The sequence below is a fragment of the Tachyglossus aculeatus genome, chromosome 22 (genome assembly GCF_015852505.1).
Source record: "Tachyglossus aculeatus isolate mTacAcu1 chromosome 22, mTacAcu1.pri, whole genome shotgun sequence".
Classification (NCBI taxonomy): domain Eukaryota; kingdom Metazoa; phylum Chordata; class Mammalia; order Monotremata; family Tachyglossidae; genus Tachyglossus; species Tachyglossus aculeatus.
This window is the reverse complement of record NC_052087.1, coordinates 7,656,978-7,664,908: the sequence shown is the minus strand read 5'-3', so window position 1 is coordinate 7,664,908 and position 7,931 is coordinate 7,656,978.

The following is a 7,931-nucleotide window of genomic DNA, read 5'->3' as shown; positions in this document are numbered from 1 at the left end:
AGGAAACCAGGGCCTCCGTCTCAGTTTTGCTACGGATCTGCTGCTTGATCTTGGGTGTGTCACTTAGTCTTTTTGTGCCTCCATTTCCTCATGTGTAAAATGCTTCTCGTTTTACCTCTCAGGGATTTTATGAGAACTATAATATGGAACACTGTGGAAAATTAAATATGCTGTATATATTTTTTTGATATTATTATCATCATTATTACTACTGCTGTTTATTTTCTTCATTAAAGTACTCCCTTCCATTTTCTTCTTGTGCTCTTTTTCCTCCCACTTTGTTTTCTGGATTTGTTCTTTAGAGTATGGACTCCAGCCTCAGTGCCCATTTCCCTTTTTTCAACACCAGAGAGAGCTCTGTCCTCCTTTCCCAGCTGCGACCGTTTCCGAATTGCAAAGGGGAGAGAGAGCTATTTTTATAGTTTTAGATGGCGTTACCACGGAATAACGATAAATGCATTTTACAGGACATCTGTTTTGTTGTCTGTCATGATGTATTTACAATATATCAGTGAAACAACATCAATCTAAGGTGTTAATGTACTTTGGTGGCATTTTATATGGATTCTTAACTTTGCCAAATTTTAATGACAAGTATATCCTTTTGGAACATTGACTATTTGGAAAAAATTAACATCATCAGCCTTTGATTTCATTCTTATTTTAAATAAAATATTTCCCCCTTTGGATGAAAAGGAGTTGCAAAGTGAAATTTGAATGCTGGCAGCAATGTGCTTTTCCTTTTATGGGGAAATAGATAAAATAACTGGTTGCAAAACTCACATGTTAAATTCCTTCCTTATAGAGTGAACCGAATACCATAATTACATTAGAAGTAAAAGTTGTTTTTTCCAAAGCTCATCTTCCTCATAATGGAGATAGTTTTTAGAGCCTCCAATCCTGTCATTTGGTGAAAGAATTCCTTGTTTTTGTGTTAGTTAAATTTTGGTATTCTAGATGAGAAACTCTAGCCAAAATGCTAGAATGCTAAAAGATTGATTTCTTCTTTGGTTATGATCCTGTCTTGTCATTCAATGTTGAATAAACCCCATAAATCACACGGATGGACTGTAAACTCCCTGTAGACTGTAAATTCCTTGTAGACAGGGAACAAGTCTACCAACTCCGTTGTATTGTGCAACCCCAAGTTTTTAGCATATTGCTCTGCACATAGTAAGTGCTCAATTGAAAGCTATTGATTGACTGATTGATGGAACTGCCCAAGGAATCAGATATGGTGTCTTTAGGCAGTCCAGATTTCATAGCCAGAGAGAAGCATTAATACTTTTTAGACCTTTAATTTATTGTGGAGCCTGATAGGAAATTGCCAACACATTCTGTACCATTCCGTCAGTTTTCTACTGTCTTGGCTTTGGTTTCATTGTTGGCCAGTGTGCTGCCTAGCAAACAGACTTCTGCAGGAAGTGAATTCTATCACCCGCATTCAAATTTTTGGTTGCATCTTTCAGCATGGCGGAATAGAATTAATTTATGATTTACCCCATTGGCAATAGGAAATGGTTTGGATAGGGCTCCCCCAGGTTGACATGGCCAACCCTGCTGCCTTGAATTAAATTCAGAATCTGAAGGTAAGTGCTCAATGAATGTCATTGATTGACAGATTGATAGATGCTCAGGAGACTCCTGGTCATTAATTTCTCTCACCCCAGGTAGTGGAGGGTCAGATGGAGGTCAGAGGCTAGGTGCCATCGGCCATGATTTTTAGGTATGGTTTGGTGGTGCACAGTGTGGCACTGTAATAATAATAATAATAATAATACTGTGTATTATGCACTTACAATGTGTCAAATCCTGTGCTAGGCACTGGGGTGGATACAAGATAATCAGGTCCCACATGGGCCTCACAGTCTAAGCAGGAGGGAGAAGTGTGGAATCCCTATTTTGCAGATGAGGGAACTGAAGCATAGAAAAAGTTGTGATTTGCCCAAGTTCATTTAGCAGACAGTTGATGGAGTCGGGATTAGAACCCAGGTGCTTTGACTACTAGACCCCTGCTCTTTGTTTGGTGGCAGGCCCCACCTTAGCCTGAAACCCTGGGAGTTAATTTTAAATAGCTTGTCCTCACTTTCCTCAACCCCGGCTTGAGAGCTTAGACATCTTTACTTGGATGTCCTCCCATCACCTCAAACTTTATATATCCAAAACAGAGTTCCTTATCTTCCCTCTCAAACCCTGTCCTCTCCCTGATTTTCCTCTCATTGTAGATGGCACCACCATCCTTCCCGTCTCACAATCCCGTAACCTTGGCATTATCCTTGACTCCTCTCTATCATTCAACCCACATATTCGATCTGTCACCAAATCCTGTCGGGTCCCACCTTCACAACATCGCTATAATCTGCCTTTTTCTCCATCCAAACTGCTACCTCATTAATACAGTCACTCATCCTAGCTGCCTAGATTATTGCACCAGCTTCCTTGCTGACCTCTCAGCCTCCTGTTTCCCCTCATTCTAGTTCATACTTCACGCCGCTGCCTGGATCATCTTTCTGCAAAAGCATTCAGGACATGTTACCTCCCTCCTCAAAAATCTCCAGTGGTTGCCTATCCACCTCCGTATCAAATAAAAACTCCTCACCATTGGCTTTAAAGCACTCCATCACCTTGCCTCCTCCTAATTCACCTCACTTTTTCTCCTTCTACAACCCAGCCTGCATACTTCGCTCCTCCAGTGCTAACCTTCTAACTGTGCCTTGATTTTGCCTGTCTCACTGCCAACCCCTGGCCCATATCCTGCCTATGGCCTGGAACACCCTCTGTCCTCAAATCTGACAGACAATTACTCTCCCTCGCTTCAAAGCCTTATTGAAGCTTTGAATAAGTACATCTCCTCCAGACTAAGCTCCACTTTTCTTCATCTCCCACTGCCTTCTGTGTCACTCTGACTCGTTCCCTTTGCTCTCCCTCCTGCCCAGCACCACAGCACTTGTGTATATACCTGTAATTCTGTTTATTTGTATTGATGTCTGTCTCCTCCACCCTAGACTGTGAGCTCATTGTGGGCAGGGATTGTCACTGTTTATTGTTATATTGTTCTTTCCCAAGCGTTTAGTACAGTGCTTTGCACACAGTAAGCACTTAATAAATACGACTGACTGACTGACTGACTGACTGACTGAATGAGAGCTGCATTTCCCCTAAGAAGAAGTCTATACTATATTCTGCAGCCTGGACCATTTTCCTAAAATGGCATTCTGATCACTTCTTTTCTCTCCTCTCCTCAGTAACCTTGAGTGTCTCAAGCAAGAACCCCTGACCATTGGAGTCAAAACTCTCTCCCAGGAAAGATTTTCCTTCTTACTTATTTGCCTTCATCTGTTTCTCCCCAGGCTACGTCTACACTCTTCACTGTGTCTTGCTCTCACCTCTCTCAACTCTGGCTTCTTGTTCATGCCCTTCCCTGCTGCCTGGTCCCACTCTCTTTTCAAATCTGCTAGATCACTCCCAGATTTTCCCGTCTTAAAATAAGGACTTCTGAAATCCCACGTTCTCCTGGGGGCATTCTGCAATACAGTGCTTGGCACATAGTAAGCACTTAACAAATACCGTAATCATCATCAAGGGAATTACTCATCCTGCACTGGTTATCTACTCCCAGATTCCTCTCAGTTCAGCCCTTAGGTACTTAGCCAGTTGTAGTACTTTTGTGCTTATTGATTTATGTAGCAAGCACTTATTTAATCACCTATCTTCTTCTCCATAATCTTTGTCCTCCTATCTCTATGTAATTTGGGCCTGCCTGACTAAACTCCCTCATTGAACTGTAAGATCCCGACTAGACTGTAAGCTCTGCCACGAGAATTTAAACTGCTCAAGTCTCTACCAACACTACTCTCCCAAGCTCTTAGTACAGTGGTCTGCAAAAAGGAAATGCTCGGATACCATTGAGTGATTGTTTCTCCTCGTTAGATTATACTCCCCTTTGAGGTCGGCTTAGTAGAGAAGCAGTATGGCTTAGTGGCACAAGCCCGGGTTTGGGTTCTAATCCTGGCTCTGCCACTTGTCTGCTATGTGACCTTGGGCTAGCCACTTAACTTCTCTGGGCCTCATTTACCTCCTCAGTAAAATGAGAACTAAGATTGTGAGCTCCATGTGGTTACCTTGTATCAACCCCAGTGCTTAGAACACTGCTTTGCACATAGTAAGCGCTTAACAAATACCATTGTTATTATTATTATTATTATCTCTTAGTACAATGCTCTGGACATGGTATTCATGTTTCTGAATGAATAAATCAATATTATTAAGTTTATCAGGCAACCAAGTAAGTAAAATGTTTATCCTGTATTTCTTTGGGGTTTTAAATATCTCTGGAAGGCTCTTGGACCAGATCTGAAAAATATAGTGTTTGAAAAAGCAAATTTATGCCATTTTGCTTTTTAAATACCGGACAACCTTTATCAAACATGAATGGATCTGAGAGGATTTAGTTAATTACAGTAAATGCTCAAGTAGGTCTTTATTTTGGGAGAAGCTTCAGCCAGAGGCAAATACTATATTTCCTGTAATTTGTGAAAATACATGAACAGATGAGCCGGGGTCAATTTCCCATTTAGAATCATTTCACTATCCATATGCTCTGGTGATGTAAATGTAGGAAAAAAATCAACTGTGCAATGGACTCTGAAGCAGTTTAGTTGGATGATGCAGAGTCCTGTCTCTCTTTTTCAAGTAATTAAATCAGTAATAGGTTCAGCTTTAATTCCGTGTCAAGACAAGTCTTCCTTTCAGTGCTGTGATTGCAGTTTGCTTCTCAAAAACTGAAAGATTTGGTTATAGAAAGAGACTTGTGCTCTGACTTGGAGCTTACCCATCAGGCAGATTGCTTCTGTCTCTCTTCCCTACCCACAAAGAAAAGATTTTCAGATCAGTGCTACCCTGGCACAGAAAAGTGAATTCTTTACAAAAATACTGAGCACGATGGCATTTTCTACATAGGCTTGCTGGGATTTTTGCAAGGCCTCTGGAAAATGCGATGCCCTTTTGTGGTTGTTGTTGCAATGTTACTTTCCTCAGGATCTTTTTGTCCAATTTAAGGAGAAGGTTGGAAGCCATAAACTCAGAAAAATTGTATAAAAATGTAAAGGCATAATATGATTAGGGTAACCAAGTTAAAATAATACTGCAAATATTCTAAATAAAATGTTGCTATCATTATTCAGGCACTCAGACTTTTTGGACAGTGCTCAACTACTAGTAGAAACACCATATTTTTTCTTAATCCTAGTAGGGAATTTATAGCTGTGAAGAGTTAGGTTTGAGAAAACTCCTTGAACCATTTTGATTAATGACCAATGCATGGTTCACTTTAAGAAGGCATGATTTCAGGAAGCAAAAATGTCAGAACTTTAAATTGTCTTCACTCCTTTCTAAGGAGTGGGTTTTGTTGCTATTGTTTACTGTATTTTCTCCTAATTTTTTTTGTGTGTATGTGTGTTGGAACACATCAGCTTTTATAAGTTCAATTCATTGAGTCATGTGAGGTGGCTGCACCCCAGCCCATAAAATTTGAGGGTTCTGTTGGTAATGGTGGGGGAATCCACTCAAGGGCACCATCTCCATGGAAACAAAGGGAGATCATTGCTCTCATGGAACTGGCCCTGAGGAGCCAACTGTTAGTTTGCTTTTTTGTTTTTGTTTTTGGGTTTTTTTTGGTATTTGTTAAGTGATTTCTATGCTCCAGGCTCTGTACTAAGCACTGGGGTAGATACAAGTTGATCAGGTTGGACCTAGTACCTGTCCCACATAGGGATTACAGTCTTAATCCCCATTTTATAGATAAGGTAACTGAGGCACAGAGAAGTTAGGTGACTTGCCCCAGGTCACACAGAAGACTAGGGGTGGAGCCTGGATTAGAACCCAGATCCTTTTCACTCCTAGGCCCATTCTCTATCCACTAGGCCATGTTGCTTTTGCCTTCACAATTCTGTGGGCAGAATGGGTAGCTGTAGGAGCCAGAAAAGAACCAGCTGAAGTGGTGCTACTAGGATGGCAACTCCATTTTCTGTTTGGTTTCCAGCAGCCTGTGAATTCCTGGCCCAGCCACAGAACTGGCCAGGCCTCCAGGAACAAGTCAGGACAAGTTGTTTTAAACCTGTGACATCATGACTCCTCTGTGATCCCCTTCCTGTGCCGTGAACCTACTCTCTCCTCGTGCCTGTGGTCAGTCACGTGTCCCATAACTAACTTTTAAAAAAACCAAAAAAAACAAAACTCGTTTCTCTTGTAGCTACCACTTAACTCCTCCCTGCTGCATAAATCTCTTAAATCCTCCTGGTCTGAGACCCTTACAACTCAAATGAGGTAGAGTCAAGATGAAACTGGTAAGGAGTGGAAGTGGGGAACTTTGGTCCCATGCCAGACCTCCCCTCCTATCCGGTCCTGCTCACACCACTCTGTGGCTCTGGGGTTTTGGGGAATAGGAAGTGCAAGGGAAACTCATCACTAGATTGTAAACTCCTTGAGGGTGGGGATCATATCTATTAACTGTTGGATTCTCCCACGTTTTGAGTCAGTGCTCTGCACAGACTAAGCACTCAATAAGTATTATTGATTGATTAATTGTGGCAGGACAGGTTAAAAATTAAAAATTACCCTGGGTAGGTTATAAGGTTCAGTGAGCTGTAGGGAAGGGAGTTTTAAAGGACCCAGGAGAGGGCATGGTTGGGGTGCAGGGAGACGGAAAGAGAATAAAGGAGGGTGGATCAAGGAAAAGAAAATAAATAAAATAATTTCTTGGGCAATCGGTGATGACATCCTATAGAATTACTCAGAGGAAGTAAAACACCTACTGTCATAGAATTCCCCGATCCAATGATGTGAGTGTATCACATGAGACATGACTCGGAACTACCATTAAGAGGCTTGGGGACAATGTAGGGTCAAATAGCATTGACCTAGACCTAGGCAGCAGTAAGGGAAATACTTTTTTTGAAGTTATTTACGGTAGGCTGAAGAGGCAAGGAGGCTTGTTGTGGAAACAGAATGTGTCCGTTATATTGTTATATTGAACTCTCCCAAGTGCTCTGCACACCATAAGCCCTCAATAAACAGGGCTGACTGACTGACAAAATGTCCTTTCAGAAAATTCCTGAAGCTGGGGAAGGTCAAAGATCCCAAGATCGCTGTATCCCAAAGATAATTCCTAGAGCACTGGAGAGCCCAGTGCCTGGGTGAGGTGAGAAGCCTGGGCCTCCAGGGCCATGGTGTGTTGGAGATACCCAGGCCTGGGCAGAGGATCCCGGATTTCTCAGTGGGGTGAAGACCCTGGAACCCATAATTCATCGGTTGGACCTAAGACAGAGGCTCATGATACACTTAGAGATGCTGGGGTTCAGGGAGCACTGAAGCTATTCAGGTACTAGGGCATTCCAGAGTTGTTGAGGCCCACTCAGGAAAACACACTGCGGCCAGGGTTTGCCAAATAAACTTGTGGCCCAGGCTACGTGGAAGAGCAGAGGAAGGAGAGACTGCAGGTGTTGGAAACTACAGCAAGTTGCTTGACCCAAGTTACTTGGGTCTGTAGAAGATGCAGTTAAACCAGGAAGACTTTTTAGGGACAGGGAAGTGAAGGGAGGAGGGGCAGAATGGGGTTGGAGGGAAAAAGAGAGAGAGAATGAAAGAATAAGAGAGAATGAATGAGGAAAATGGGAGACAGAAAGAAAAAGACAAAATGCTTGGAAAAGGCCAGGAGTGAAGAAGAGAAAAGTCCTTTTTCAGTCCTATTTATTGAGTGCTTATTGTATGCAGAGCACTCTACTAAATGCTTGGGAGAGTTCAATATGAGAATAAATGGACACATCCCCTGCCCACAATGAGTTTACAGTAGAGAGAGAGCAGAGATAAGAGGCAAGGGGAGAAAGGAACAGAAAAATAAAATGGAGAAGCAGGAAAGGGTAAGAAATCAAGAA